The 14,845-nt window shown below is 45.8% G+C and overlaps 1 protein-coding gene across 1 annotated transcript in view; it reads right to left on the bottom strand.

The window, feature by feature from the left end:
- The window catches only part of LOC149440491 (uncharacterized), an 83,130-nt gene that overhangs the window by 58,891 nt on the left and 9,394 nt on the right, over window positions 1-14,845 (bottom strand). The window lies entirely within an intron of this gene.

Genomic DNA, 14,845 nt, shown 5'->3' on the forward strand with positions numbered 1-14,845 from the left:
TTCCTTTGGGTCTCTTTAAGCCTTTATCTTTCTTTTCTTATTTTTCTGGGTTGGAGGAGGTAAGGAAGCTAGAGGGATGGAGGTGGTATAGAGGTATGTAGCACCGTTCCACTTTACACCTCTAAACATCGCTCACTTATCTCCCCTGGGCTGCTGGACGCCGGGAAGTCGGCTGTTTCTTCTGCTCCCAGAGCTCCTCCGCGGCTATCCACGTGTGGGAGCCGCTATGTTCGTCTCCCTGGTAACCCCAGTCCTGCTCCGGAGCTAACGCGAGAGACGCCGAGTGAAAGAGGAACTCAGCCGTCTCTCTTCTGGGCTCGCCGCCACGCCGTCCCCTCGACCACTCTCCGACTGGGTAAGACTCCAGTAGGCTCCAGCAGACTCCAATGCTGCTCCAGTGCAGCTAGTTATGGGACCGGGACCTCATAGGGAAGATGTTCGGGGAAGGGAGCGAGGATTACTTACTCCACGCTCTCCCGAGCCGCCATGTTCAGGCTCCACCCCCCCCGTGACAGGTATATAATAGTCAACAACCACCGGAAGGTATAGGGCCGAGAGAAATTGAAAGAGATCTGCAAATACCAAATAAAAAGGAAATGGCGGAGATGTTTAAAAATTTGGAACTATCAATAAAGCAAGAGATGGGCATAATCCGGGAAGAATTAGAACAACTGCTAACCAGGATGGAGGAAACAGAGGAAAAAGTTCAGGGCCATGCTCAAGTTATCCCAAAATTAGAGAGATGGATAATAGACAATAGAAAAGAACAAAAAAGACTGTTTTTTATGATGGAAGAACAAGAAAATAGAGAAAGGAGAAATAACTTAAGAGTAAGAGGAGTCCCAGAGCTGACCCAGGGGGAGGACTTAAAAGAGTTAATTGGTAAAATCTTGAACTCCATAGTGGATAAAGGGGAGGTGGTGATGTTTAAACTGGATGGAGTGTATAGGATAGGGAAGTACCAACAAGAAAAAAGATTTGAAAAATCAAGAGACATAATAGTTAAATTCCACAACTATGGAGATAAAGAGGAGATATGGAGAAAGATCAAGGGAAGAACAAATATTCCATATGGAGGGAAAAATATCCAAATTTTTGCGGACTTAACAGCAGAGACTTTGAGAAGAAAGAAAACATTGAAACCTTTATTAGAAGAGATGAAAAAACATAATGTGAAATATAGATGGGGTCAAGCAGCGAGTCTGATCGGTTGGAGGGATGGAATTTCGACAACTCTAAGATTTCCGGAAGATATGAAAATTTTCTGTGATAAATTTGGACTGCAGAGACTGGAGATACCGGGTTGGGAAGTGGAGGAGGGAGACTTATATACCAGTAGGGAAGGAAAGTGGCAGCTAGTTGGAAAAGTAAATAGAGAGCTATCAGATAAAGGGACCCCGGGGAGGAGGGGGGGAAGGGGAGCGGCCATGGGCGGAGCCGAACCTCCAAGGTAGGGATCAGAGGTGGAGTATGATCCAAAGGCAAAGAAAGCCTTGGGGGTGGGTGGGTGGGGGGGAGTTAAGGGAGGGAGGAGATGGGGAGGGTGGGAGGGAGAGGGAAGGGGATGGGAGTTGGGCGGGAGGGTGGGAGGGGAGGAGGTATTGGGGTAATACTCTGTATGACAGAAAGGATAAAGAGGAAGAGGCAATTTGGAAGAGGGATGGAGTTAATTGGGAATGATGGAAGAAATACAGTTTATAACCTATAATGTGAACGGGCTGAGTTGTCCAGGGAAGAGATTTAGGTTGTTTAATGAGTTACATCATAGGGCTACGTCAGTGGTATTTTTACAGGAGACGCACTTTGAGATAGAGGCAAACGTGAAATTGAAATCCAAATACTATCCAACATGGTACTATGCAGATTCTCCAATTAAAAGAGCAAAAGGGGTTGCAATAGGTTTGGCAAAGAATATGAGATTTGAGCTGGAGGATAGAAGAACCGACCCGGAGGGGAGGTTTTTGTTCTTAAAAGGTAGACTGCAGGGGATTGAGTGTACTTTAGCCAATATATACTGCCCTAATAAAAATCCGGAGATGTATATGAAGGGCCTGTTGAAAAAATTAATGGAATTTAAAAAAGGGCGCTTGATTGTAGCTGGAGACCTAAATCTCTGTATGGACCCACAAAAGGATAATACCTCTTCTGTGCAAAGAGAGGGGAGTAGGTCTCTGAGAGCTTTGAAAAAAGCAATGCATGAATATCAACTGGTGGACACCTGGAGAATAGCGCATATGAAAGACAGAGACTATACCTTCTTCTCTAATGCACATGAGATATACTCGAGATTAGATTACATCTTAATAGACCATCAACTTATAGATCATCTGGTTAAAATTGACATAGAGATAAGGACGTTCTCGGACCATGCCCCGGTCGTAATGAAAATGGGATGGGGAAGAAGGTGGACTGGAGGACTAGGGTGGAGGTTAAATGAGGTCCTTTTTCTGGATGAGGATGTAGTTCAGAAAATCGAGAAAGAGATTAAGGTATACTTTAAGGAGAATGAAACTGAAGAAGTATCGATAGCTACAGTCTGGGAAAGCCACAAGGTATTCATAAGAGGAATCTTGATTGCGGTAGGAGCAAGGAAGAAAAAGGAAAGAAGAGAGAGGGTCAGTGGGCTTTTAAAAGAAATATTGGACTTGGAGCAGATCCATAAGAAGAAAATAACAAAAGATACGAGACAGAAGTTATTAGATAAAAAAGATGAGCTAGAGAGGTTGATGGATGAGGAGAAGAGAAGAGTATACAACAGGGTTTTGAATGAGAGATATAGATGGGGAGACAGACCAGGAAGATATCTAATGAGAGCTTTGAATAAAAAGAAAAATAGAAACTATATAGAAAGGATAAAAAGTTCAAAGGGGGAGCTGGTCCACTCAAATAAAGAGATTATTAAAGTGTTTACGGAGTACTACAAAAAGTTATATAATATTAGTCCCCAAGGCCCTCTAAAAGAAGCTCAAGAGAGAATTAATGAAATAAAGATGACATACTTAAAAAATGCGGGATTACCAAAACTAAGTGAAGCACAGCTGAATGCCCTAGATGCAGAAATCTCCCAGGAAGAAATTAAAATAGCATTAAGAAGCACAGCGGGGGGAAAAAGCCCAGGCCCGGATGGCTATACAGTTAAGTACTATAAGAAATTTAGTGAAGTACTGTTACCCAAGCTGGAGAAATATATGAATGCTCTGGGAGGTGGGATGGAAGTGAGGAGAGAATCCCTACAGGCCCATGTAGTACTTATTCACAAGGAGGGAAAAGATCCATCTCAATGCTCCAGCTATAGACCTATCTCATTATTGAACACAGACACTAAACTCTATGCAAAGGTGTTAGCAAACAGGTTGAGGGATCTGATGCCTGAATGGATCCATGGAGACCAGGTAGGCTTTGTACCGGGGAGAGAAGGTAGAGACAACGGCTTGAGAACCCTGATGCTTATTCAGAAAAGTAGAAAAGGGAAGGCCCCGGTGGTGCTCTTGTCAATCGATGCAGAGAAGGCATTTGATAGAGTGGACTGGGGCTTTATGATGGACAACTTAAAAGTGCTGGGGATAGGTGTTAGAATGCGAGAGTGGATAAGTAAATTATATAGGGAGCCTACTGCAATCATCACGGTAAATGGGGAGAGATCAGAACCCATTGGAATGTCTAATGGTACAAGACAGGGCTGCCCACTGTCCCCTCTACTATATGTATTATCACTTGAACCTCTGCTGTCAATAATAAGAAAAAGTGGATCGGTAAAGGGAATTCAGATAGAATCCATAGAACATAGAGTAGCGGCCTTTGCGGACGACTTGTTGTTCTATGTGGGGAATCCCCGAATAACTCTCCCAAATATAATGAAGATTCTGAAGGAGTATGGTGAAATATCAAACTTAAAAATTAATCCAACGAAAACGGAGATCCTGAATATTAATATATCAAAGAATGAAAAAGAAAAACTACAAAAAGAATTTCCCTTTATATGGAGAGAAAAAGAGATAAAATACCTAGGAATAAAACTCACTGCCTCATCTAAGCATTTGTATAGATTAAACTATATCTCTTTGATAAACGAGATCAGGGAGGATTTAAAAAGACTAGAAGGAGGAAACCCATCCTGGATAGGACGTATAAACTTAGTCAAAATGGTAATTATGCCTAAAATACTGTATAGATTTCAAATGGTACCAATTAAAATTCCAGAAGCCTTCTTTAAGATAATGAAAAAAATGTTAACAAGATACATATGGAAGAATAAAAAACCTAGAATAGCATATGAAACATTGAGTAGGATTAAAGAGAAAGGGGGATTGGGTCTACCAGATGTCAAGAGATATTATAAAGCAGTGGTCTTAGCAAGAATATATGACTGGACATTTAACCATAAGGGGAAAAGCTGGGTAACAATTGAAAATGATCTTAGTGGCATTAGATTGAGTCAGATGATATGGGTTCCACCACAGTTTAGGGGAATTAAAGAAAGTACAAGTATCTACACTTTAAATGTCTTTAGGGTATGGGATAACTTACACAAAAACATGAAATGGGAATTCAATTCTATATTAATGCCTCTCACAAATACTGAGTACTTTCCCCCGGGAAAGAATAAGATATCAGGGAGATGGTTTAGAAAGGAGGATACCCAACTGAGAGATGTTTTGGTGGAGGGGAAATTGAGATCACTTAAAGATTTAATAGAGAAGAAGGGAGATATTTTTATTAGAATAGATGAGTGGAAATATCATCAACTGAAATGTTTTATTGGAAATTTACCGAAACCCCTGAGAATAAAACAGGAATGGAATATGTTTGAAAAGTTGTTGGAGACACGAAGGGATGGGAAGCACGGTATTTCAAAAGTGTATAGAATACTCACAGACTTAGACACAAACACAAAGTTAAACTTTATAACAAAGTGGGAAAGGGATATGGGAGTTGGGTTTGACGAAGATAGAGAGAGAAAGATGTTTAGATTGATACACGATAATACTAGTATGAGGGAGGTTGAGGTTAATTATAAGTGTATGACACGATGGCACATCACACCGAGTGTAGAACACAAGATGAATGGGGAAAATTCAAGTATGTGTTGGAGAGGATGTGGAGAGATCGGCACGGTGTTTCACATATGGTGGGAATGCCCGAAGATCCAGGCTTTTTGGAGGATAATAGTCAAATTGATTAAAGAAATAACTGAAATTGACATAGGGTTAGACCCAATGACGTGCCTCCTACACAATGTGGAGACATCTGTAAATAAATATAAAGATTCAGGTATATGGTACTTCTTGAATGCTGCGAAAGGGTTGATACCCAAGTTTTGGCGGAAATCGGAGGTACCGAAGGAGGAAGACTGGATTAATAGAGTAAACCAGATAGGTAGAATGGAAAGATCATACCATATGCAGGAAGATAGGATGAGAGTTTATTCTAGGAGGTGGGAAAAGTGGGAAAGAGCAGGATTGAAAGAGAAATATAGGAAAATATAAACTAACATGTTAGCAAAGCCTCAAGAGATTAGAATGGGTTAGAGTCTGCAGAGGGGGAGGAGGGGGGATGAGGGGTGGGAAGGAGGGGTTGTGGGATGGGGAAGAAAAGAGTTTTTTATAGTAAGGGAAAAGTAGAAATGTCATAAATGTTTATTTGTATAAGAATTTTTTCCCTTTGGGTTTTTGTATTAATATGAAAAATTTAATAAATATTTAAATTAAAAAAAAAAAAGAAAAGAAAATGTTAAAAAATGTAATAGTTTAACAATCAGACATACATTTTCTTGGCTGTGGTAAGCATCTAAGAAAGAAAACCGAAAACGACGGAGTGCTAAAGATTGAGAAGCACACAGCAAGCATAAAAAGGGCCCACATGCAATCCTACAGCTGGACATGGTCTCTGATACATCTTTTAGAAGCACAATGTTATATTGAGGAATGGAGATGGACCTTTCATATGGTGTCCAGTATCTCCTCCTCATTTGTTGGGAACATGACGTTATATTGAGGAATGGAGATGGACCTTTCATATGGTGTCCAGTATCTCCTCCTCATTTGTTGGGAACATGACGTTATATTGAGGAATGGAGATGGACCTTTCATATGGTGTCCAGTATCTCCTCCACATTTGTTGGGAACATGACAGTATATTGAGGAATGCAGATGGACCTTTCATATGGTGTCCAGTATCTCCTCTTCATTTGTTGAGAACATGACATTATATTGAGGAATGGAGATGGACCTTTCATATGATGTAGAGTATCTCCTCATTTGTTTTGTTTATAAATCAGAGACTCTGGATGGACGGTTGGATAAATGGGTCCATATTTAGGATGTATCCGGTCTATAAACCAGAGGCTCTGGATGGACGGTTGGATAAACGGTTCTATATTTAGGATGTATCCGGTCTATAGACCAGAGGCTCTGGATGGACGTTGGATAAACGGTTCTATATTTAGGATGTATCCGGTCTATAAACCAGAGGCTCTGGATGGACGGTTGGATAAATGGTTCTATATTTAGGACGTATCCGGTCTATAAACCAGAGGCTCTGGATGGACGCTGGATAAATGGTTCTATGTGTAGGACATATCAGGTCTATAAACCAGAGGCTCTGGATTGACGGTTGGATAAATGGTTCTATATTTAGGACGTATCCGGTCTATAAACCAGAGGCTCTGGATGGACAGTTGGATAAATGGTTCTATATGTAGGACGTATCCAGTCTATAAACCAGAGGCTCTGGATGGACGTTGGATAAACGGTTCTATATTTAGGACGTATCCGGTCTATAAACCAGAGGCTCTGGATGGACGGTTGGATAAACGGCTCTATATTTAGGATGTATCCGGTCTATAAACCAGAGGCTCTGGATGGACGGTTGGATAAACGGCTCTATATTTAGGATGTATCCGGTCTATAAACCAGAGGCTCTGGATGGACGGTTGGATAAACGGTTCTCTATTTAGGATGTATCCGGTCTATAAACCAGAGGCTCTGGATGGACGGTTGGATAAACGGTTCTATATTTAGGATGTATCCGGTCTATAAACCAGAGGCTCTGGATGGACGGTTGGATAAATGGTTCTATATTTAGGATGTATTACAATATATCTCAAATATACATTATGTGACGAATCTTAAGGAGTGGATATTGGAGATAAAATACTTCACAGTGATGATGGAGGAAGAGGACAGACATGACTATGGAGGAAGAGGATGGGCATGACTATGTAGGAAGAGGACGGACATGACTATGGAGGAAGGGGACGGATATGACTATGGAGGAAGAGGACGGACATGACAATGGAGGAAGAGGACGGACATGACGGGGGGGTTACTGGGTGTAAATATAAAATCAGATCTTATTACCTCCTCTGCTGCCAGTTCACTACTTCCTCCCAACTCCCTATCATCCAAAACTTCTATACTCTTTTATCCCTTCCTTTTGTTGCGTTCCACTGACAATACATGAGATCACCACCTTGTGTTGAATATAAGTGCTGCAATCTACATTACGTTCCATCACTTTTTCCTCGGCCCCGGGGTCCGTTCTTCTATCAGGGTAAATTGATGATTACACACGCAGACAATACCTCGCATCTAATCCTGACAGAACAAAGTCTGGAACACATTTTTGAGGGGGATCCCTGTTCCCCCAGCCTGGTATGGAATTTGGCAGTAACCCCATTTCTGTTTCTTTTGCATGGACATATAAACCAGATCCTCATCAAATATAAGAGTCTCTTAAGTATTTTTAGAGGGGAACCTCATGCTGTTGTGGGGATCCCCCCTTAATATGTAGGGTAAGAGTCTGGTATAGATGAAGGGAATCCCTGTCCATATGTTTATCAACAGAAGTAAGCGGATGAATCTGATTTGCTGTCAATTTTAACTGCATTGTTTTTCTTTTAAAGCGGAGTTCTGACCCCCGCCACCTTCTAAAAAAATATTAAAAGTCAGCAGCTACAAATCCTGTGGGCACTTACCTGTCCAGGCACCCATCGGTGTCATCACCCCAAACCGAGTCTTCGGGTGCTGGCGTCGCCATCTGGACTAAGGGAAACCAGCAGTGAAGTCTTGAGGTATCACCGCTGGCTTCCTACTGCGCATGCGCAAAGCGAGTGGCGCTTTCTGAATGGACTGCAGTCCCAGAGGGCTGCGAGGGGTACCAACCATCTGGCTCAGTTCGCCGAACTCGGCCAGAAATGGGAGTGGGTACCTGTCAGAATCAGGTACCTGCTCCCCCCAAAAGGTGCCAAATGTGGCAGCGGGGAAGAGGCAAAAAAGTGGTGCTTCCACTTTTGGGTGGAACCCTGCTTTAAGTCATCATTCACATGGACGCTGGGGCCCATACAGCATGAATGGACTGTGTGTTTATTCGATTTCAGTCTCCAGGTTCTGCATGCAAGCTGTCCATTCAAGTAGGTTGTATATATAGTACAGATTTCCCACTTCATAAGTGGGTTCTTTTTCTTTTTTTGCTTTGGCAAATGTCCTCCAAGGGCAATGTCCAGCTTTGGCATGCTAGTTATTGGAAAATGCCTTGCCTATTCCATTCGAAAATGGCCATTACAGTTTCCTAACAATCATCGTTGGGGTTCAGATTCAGCACCTGAACTCTAGGGGTGAACCCACCCTGAACTAAAGCCAAGAATCTTTGGCGTATCCCTACTAGACAGGGAGGGAAGGTCTTCCTAAAGTCTACAATTGTCTCCTTTGTCTATGTTAAGGAAGAGATAGTTCATTTTGCACTAGCCTTCAAGATTGCTCTTGCTCTTGCTCCTGCTCCATCATCTACAAACTTTGCTAGGGTTTCCATGGTATAATGGATATAACCCTGAGCTTTAAATCCAGCAATCCAAGTTCAAATCTTGGTGGGACCTTCTTTGTAAACCCACCAATCATTTCAGTTCCATGGTCAATCCAGAGATCTGAGTTGAAACCTTGGTGGTACTTTATTTGGAGGATTTCCAATCATTTCTGTTCCATGGTAAAATGGTCAGCACTGAGGGCTTAAATCCCAAGATCTGAGTTCTAATCTCATTGGGACTCACCAATCACTTTTGTAAGGGTTAGCCCTCTAGACTTTGATTCCAACAATCTGTGTGCAGATCTCAGTGGGACCTTATTTGGAGGTTCAATGATCATTTCTGTTCCATGGTGTAATAGCACTTTGAATCCAGAGATCTGAGTTCCAAACTTGGTAGGAATTTCTTTGGTGACTCATTGCTTATTTCTGTTTCATGCTGCAATGGTTAGCACTCTGGACTTTGAATCCAGAGATCTGCATTCAAACCTCGGTGGGACCTTATTTGGAGAAGAACCAGACATTGCTGTCCCATGGTGTAATGGTTAGCCCTAAGGGCTTTGAATCTAACAATCTGAAATCTAAACTAATTGGGACCTCTGATTCTCTGACAGCTCTCCTCCACCATCCACAATACATTCTCTGACAGCTCTCCTCAACCATCCACACTACATTGTCCAACAGCTCTCCTCCACCATTCACACTACATTGTCTGACAGCTCTCCTCCCACCATCCACACTACATTCTCTGAAAGCTCTCCTCCACCAGCCAAACTACTTTCTCTGACAGCTCTCCTCCCACCATCCACACTACATTCTCTGAAAACTCTCCTCCTCCACCATCCACACTACATTCTCTGACAGCTCTCCTCCACCATCCACACTACATTCTCTGACAGCTCTCCTCCACCACCCACACTACATTCTCTGACAGCTCTCCTCCCACCATCCACACTACATTCTCTGACAGCTCTCCTCCCACCATCCACACTACATTCTCTGACAGCTCTCCTCCTCCCACCATGCACACTACATTCTCTGACAGCTCTCCTCCCCCACCATCCACACTACATTCTCTGACAGCTCTCCTCCACCATCCACACTACATTCTCTGACAGCTCTCCTCCTCTCACCATCCACACTACATTCTCTGACAGCTCTCCTCCTCCCACCATCCACACTACATTCTCTGACAGCTCTCCTCCCACCACCATCCACACTACATTCTCTGACAGCTCTACTCCACCATCTACACTACATTCTCTGACAGCTCTCCTCCCCCCACCATCCACACTACATTCTCTGACATCTCTCCTCCCACCATCCACACTACATTCTGTGACAATTCTCCTCCCCCTACCATCCACACTACATTCTGTTACAGCTCTCCTCCCACCATCCACACTACATTCTCCGACAGCTCTCCTCCCACCATCCACACTACATTCTCTGACAGCTCTCCCCCACCATCCACACATTCTCCGACAGCACTCCTCCCACCATCATCCACACTACATTATCTGACAGCTCTCCTCCACTATCCACACTACATTCTCTGACAGCTCTCCTTTACCATCCACACTACATTCTCTGACAGCTCTCCTCCCACCATCCACACAACATTCTCTGACAGCTCTCCTCCCCACACCATCCACACTGACATCTCTCCTCCACCATCCACACTACATTCTCTGACAGCTCTCCTCCCCCCACCATCCACTCTACATTCTCTGACAGCTCTCCCCCACCATCCACACTACATTCTCTGACAGCTCTCCTCCACCATCCACACTACATTCTCTGACAGCTCTCCTCCCACCATCCACACTACATTCTCTGACAGCTCTCCTCCCACCATCCACACTACATTCTCTGACAAATCTCCTCCCCCACCATCCACACTACATTCTTTGACAGCTCTCCTCCCCACACCATCCACACTGACATCTCTCCTCCACCATCCACACTACATTCTCTGACAGCTCTCCTCCTCCACCATCCACACTACATTCTCTGACAGCTCTCCCCCACCATCCACACATTCTCCGACAGCACTCCTCCCACCATCATCCACACTACATTGTCTGACAGCTCTCCTCCACCATCCACACTACATTCTCTGACATCTCTCCTCCACCATCCACACTACATTCTCTGACAGCTCTCCTCCACCATCCACACTACATTCTCTGACAGCTCTCCTCCCACCACCCACACTACATTCTCTGACAGCTCTCCTCCCCCCACCATCCACACTACATTCTCTGACAGCTCTCCTCCCACCATCCACACTACATTCTCTGACAGCTCTCCTCCTCCCACTATCCACACTACATTCTCTGACAGCTCTCCTCCCCCCACCATCCACACTACATTCTCTGACAGCTCTCCTCTCACCATCCACACTACATTCTCTGACAGCTCTCCTCCTCCACTATCCACACTACATTCTCTGACAGCTCTCCTTTACCATCCACACTACATTCTCTGACAGCTCTCTCCCCCACCATCCACACTACATTCTCTGACAGCTCTCCTCCACCATCCACACTACATTCTCTGACAGCTCTCCTCCACCATCCTCACTACATTCTCTGACAGCTCTCCTCCCACAATCCACACTACATTCTCCGACAGCTCTCCCCCCCCCCCCATCCACACTACATTCTCTGACAGCTCTCCCCCACCATCCACACATTCTCGGACAGCACTCCTCCCACCATCATCCACACTACATTGTCTGACAGCTCTCCTCCACTTTCCACACTACATTCTCTGACAGCTCTCCTTTACCATCCACACTACATTCTCTGACAGCTCTCCTCCTCCACTATCCACACTACATTCTCTGACAGCTCTCCTTTACCATCCACACTACATTCTCTGACAGCTCTCCCCCCCACCATCCACACTACATTCTCTGACAGCTCTCCTCCACCATCCACACTACATTCTCTGACAGCTCTCCTCCACCATCCTCACTACATTCTCTGACAGCTCTCCTCCCACAATCCACACTACATTCTCCGACAGCTCCCCCCCCCCCCCCATCCACACTACATTCTCTGACAGCTCTCCCCCACTATCCACACATTCTCCAACAGCAATCCTCCCACCATCATCCACACTACCTTATCTGACAGCTCTCCTCCACTATCCACACTACATTCTCTGACAGCTCTCCTTTACCATCCACACTACATTCTCTGACAGCTCTCCTCCCACCATCCACACAACATTCTCTGACAGCTCTCCTCCCCACACCATCCACACTGACATCTCTCCTCCACCATCCACACTACATTCTCTGACAGCTCTCCTCCCACCATCCACACTACATTCTCTGACAGCTCTCCTCCCCCCACCATCCACTCTACATTCTCTGACAGCTCTCCCCCACCATCCACACTACATTCTCTGACAGCTCTCCTCCGCCCACCATCCACACTACATTCTCTGACAGCTCTCCTCCCACCATCCACACTACATTCTCTGACAAATCTCCTCCCCCACCATCCACACTACATTCTCTGACATCTCTCCTCCACCATCCACACTACATTCTCTGTCAGCTCTCCTCCCACCACCATCCACACTACATTCTCTGACAGCTCTACTCCACAATCCACAAAACATTCTCTGACAGCTCTCCTCCCCCCACCATCCACACTACATTTTCTGACAGCTCTCCTCCCACCATCCACACTACATTCTCTGACAGCTCTCCTCCTCCCACCATCCACACTACATTCTCTGACAGCTCTCCTCCTCCCACCATGCACACTACATTCTCTGACAGCTCTCCTCCCCCACCAACCACACTACATTCTCTGACAGCTCTCCCCCCCACCATCCACACTACATTCTCTGACACCTCTCCTCCTTCATCCACACTACATTCTCTCACAGCTCTCCATCCCCACCATCCACACTACATTCTTTGACAGCTCTCCTCCCCCCACCATCCACTCTACATTCTTTGACAGCTCTCCTCCATCATCCACACTACATTCTCTGACAGCTCCCCCCCCCCCCCCCACCATCCACACTACATTCTCTGACAGCTCTCCTCCACCATGCACACTAAATTCTCTGACAGTTCTCCTCCCACAATCCACACTGCATTCTCTGACAGCTCTTCTCCCCCACCATCCGCACTACATTCTCCGACAGCTCTCCTTTACCATCCATACTACATTCTCCGTTAGCTCTCCCCCCCCCCCCACCATCCACACTACATTCTCTGACAGCTCTTCTCCTCCATCTACACTACATTCTCTGACAGCTCTCCCCCAAAATCCACACTACATTCTCTGACAGCTCTCCTCCCACCATCCACACTACAATCTCCGACAGCTCTCCTCCACCATCCACACTACATTCTCTGACAGCTTTCCTCCTACCATCCACACTACATTCTCTGACAGCTCTCCTCCCACCATCCACACTACATTCTCTGACAGTTCTCCTTTTTCATCCACACTACATTCTATGACAGCTCTCCCCCCACCATCCACTCTACATTCTCTGACAGCTCTCCTCCCCCCACCATCCACACTATATTCTCTGACAACTCTCCTCCCACCATTCACACTACATTCTCTGACAGCTCTCCTCCCACCATCCACACTACATTCTCTGAAAGCTCTCCTCCCCCCACCATCCACTCTACATTCTCTGACAGCTCTCCTCCACCATCCACACTACATTCTCTGACAGCTCTCCCCCCCGCCACCATCCACACTACATTCTCTGACAGCTCTCCTCCCCCATCCACACTACATTCTCTGACAGCTCTCCTCCACCCATCATCCACACTACATTCTCTGACAGCTCTCCTCCCCCACCATCCACACTACAATCTCCGACAGCTCTCCTCCACCATCCACACTACATTCTCTGACAGCTCTCCTCCCACCATCCACACTACATTCTCTGACAGCTCTCCTCCCACCATCCACACTACATTCTCTGACAGCTCTCCTCCACCATCGACACTACATTCTCTGACAGCTCTCCCCCCCACCATCCACACTACATTCTCTGACAGCTCTCCTCCCCCATCCACACTACATTCTCTGACAGCTCTCCTCCACCCACCATCCACACTACATTCTATGACAGCTCTCCCTCCACCATCCACTCTACATTCTCTGACAGCTCTCCTCCCCCCACCATCCACACTATATTCTCTGACAACTCTCCTCCCACCATTCACACTACATTCTCTGACAGCTCTCCTCCCACCATCCACACTACATTCTCTGACAGCTCTCCTCCCACCATCCACACTACATTCTCTGAAAGCTCTCCTCCCCCCACCATCCACACTACATTCTCTGAAAGCTCTCCTCCCCCCACCATCCACTCTACATTCTCTGACAGCTCTCCTCCACCATCCACACTACATTCTCTGACAGCTCCCCCCCCCCCCCCCCCCACCATCCACACTACATTCTCTGACAGCTCTCCTCCACCATCCACACTACATTCTCTGACAGCTTTCCTCCCACCATCCACACTACATTCTCTGACAGCTCTCCTCCCACCATCCACACTACATTCTCTGACAGTTCTCCTTTTTCATCCACACTACATTCTCTCACAGCTCTCCTTCCCCACCATCCACACTACATTCTCTGACAGCTCTCCTCCCACCATCCACACTACATTCTCTGACAGCTCTCCTCCCCCCACCATCCACTCTACATTCTCTGACAGCTCTCCTCCACCATCCACACTACATTCTCTGACAGCTCTCCCCCCCCATCCACACTACATTCTTTGACAGCTCTCCTCCCCCATCCACACTACATTCTCTGACAGCTCTCCTCCACCATCCACACTACATTCTCTGACAGCTCTCCTCCACCATCCACACTACATTCTCTGACAGCTCTCCTCCCCCCACCATCCACACTATATTCTCTGACAACTCTCCTCCCACCATCCACACTACATTCTCTGACAGCTCTCCTTCCCCACCATCCACACTACATTCTCTGACAGCTCTCCTCCCCCCACCATCCACTCTACATTTTCTGACAGC

Source organism: Staurois parvus, unplaced genomic scaffold (assembly GCF_062004578.1).
Source record: "Staurois parvus isolate SC_StPar_1 unplaced genomic scaffold, SC_StPar_1.0 ptg001079l, whole genome shotgun sequence".
Classification (NCBI taxonomy): Eukaryota; Metazoa; Chordata; class Amphibia; order Anura; family Ranidae; genus Staurois; species Staurois parvus.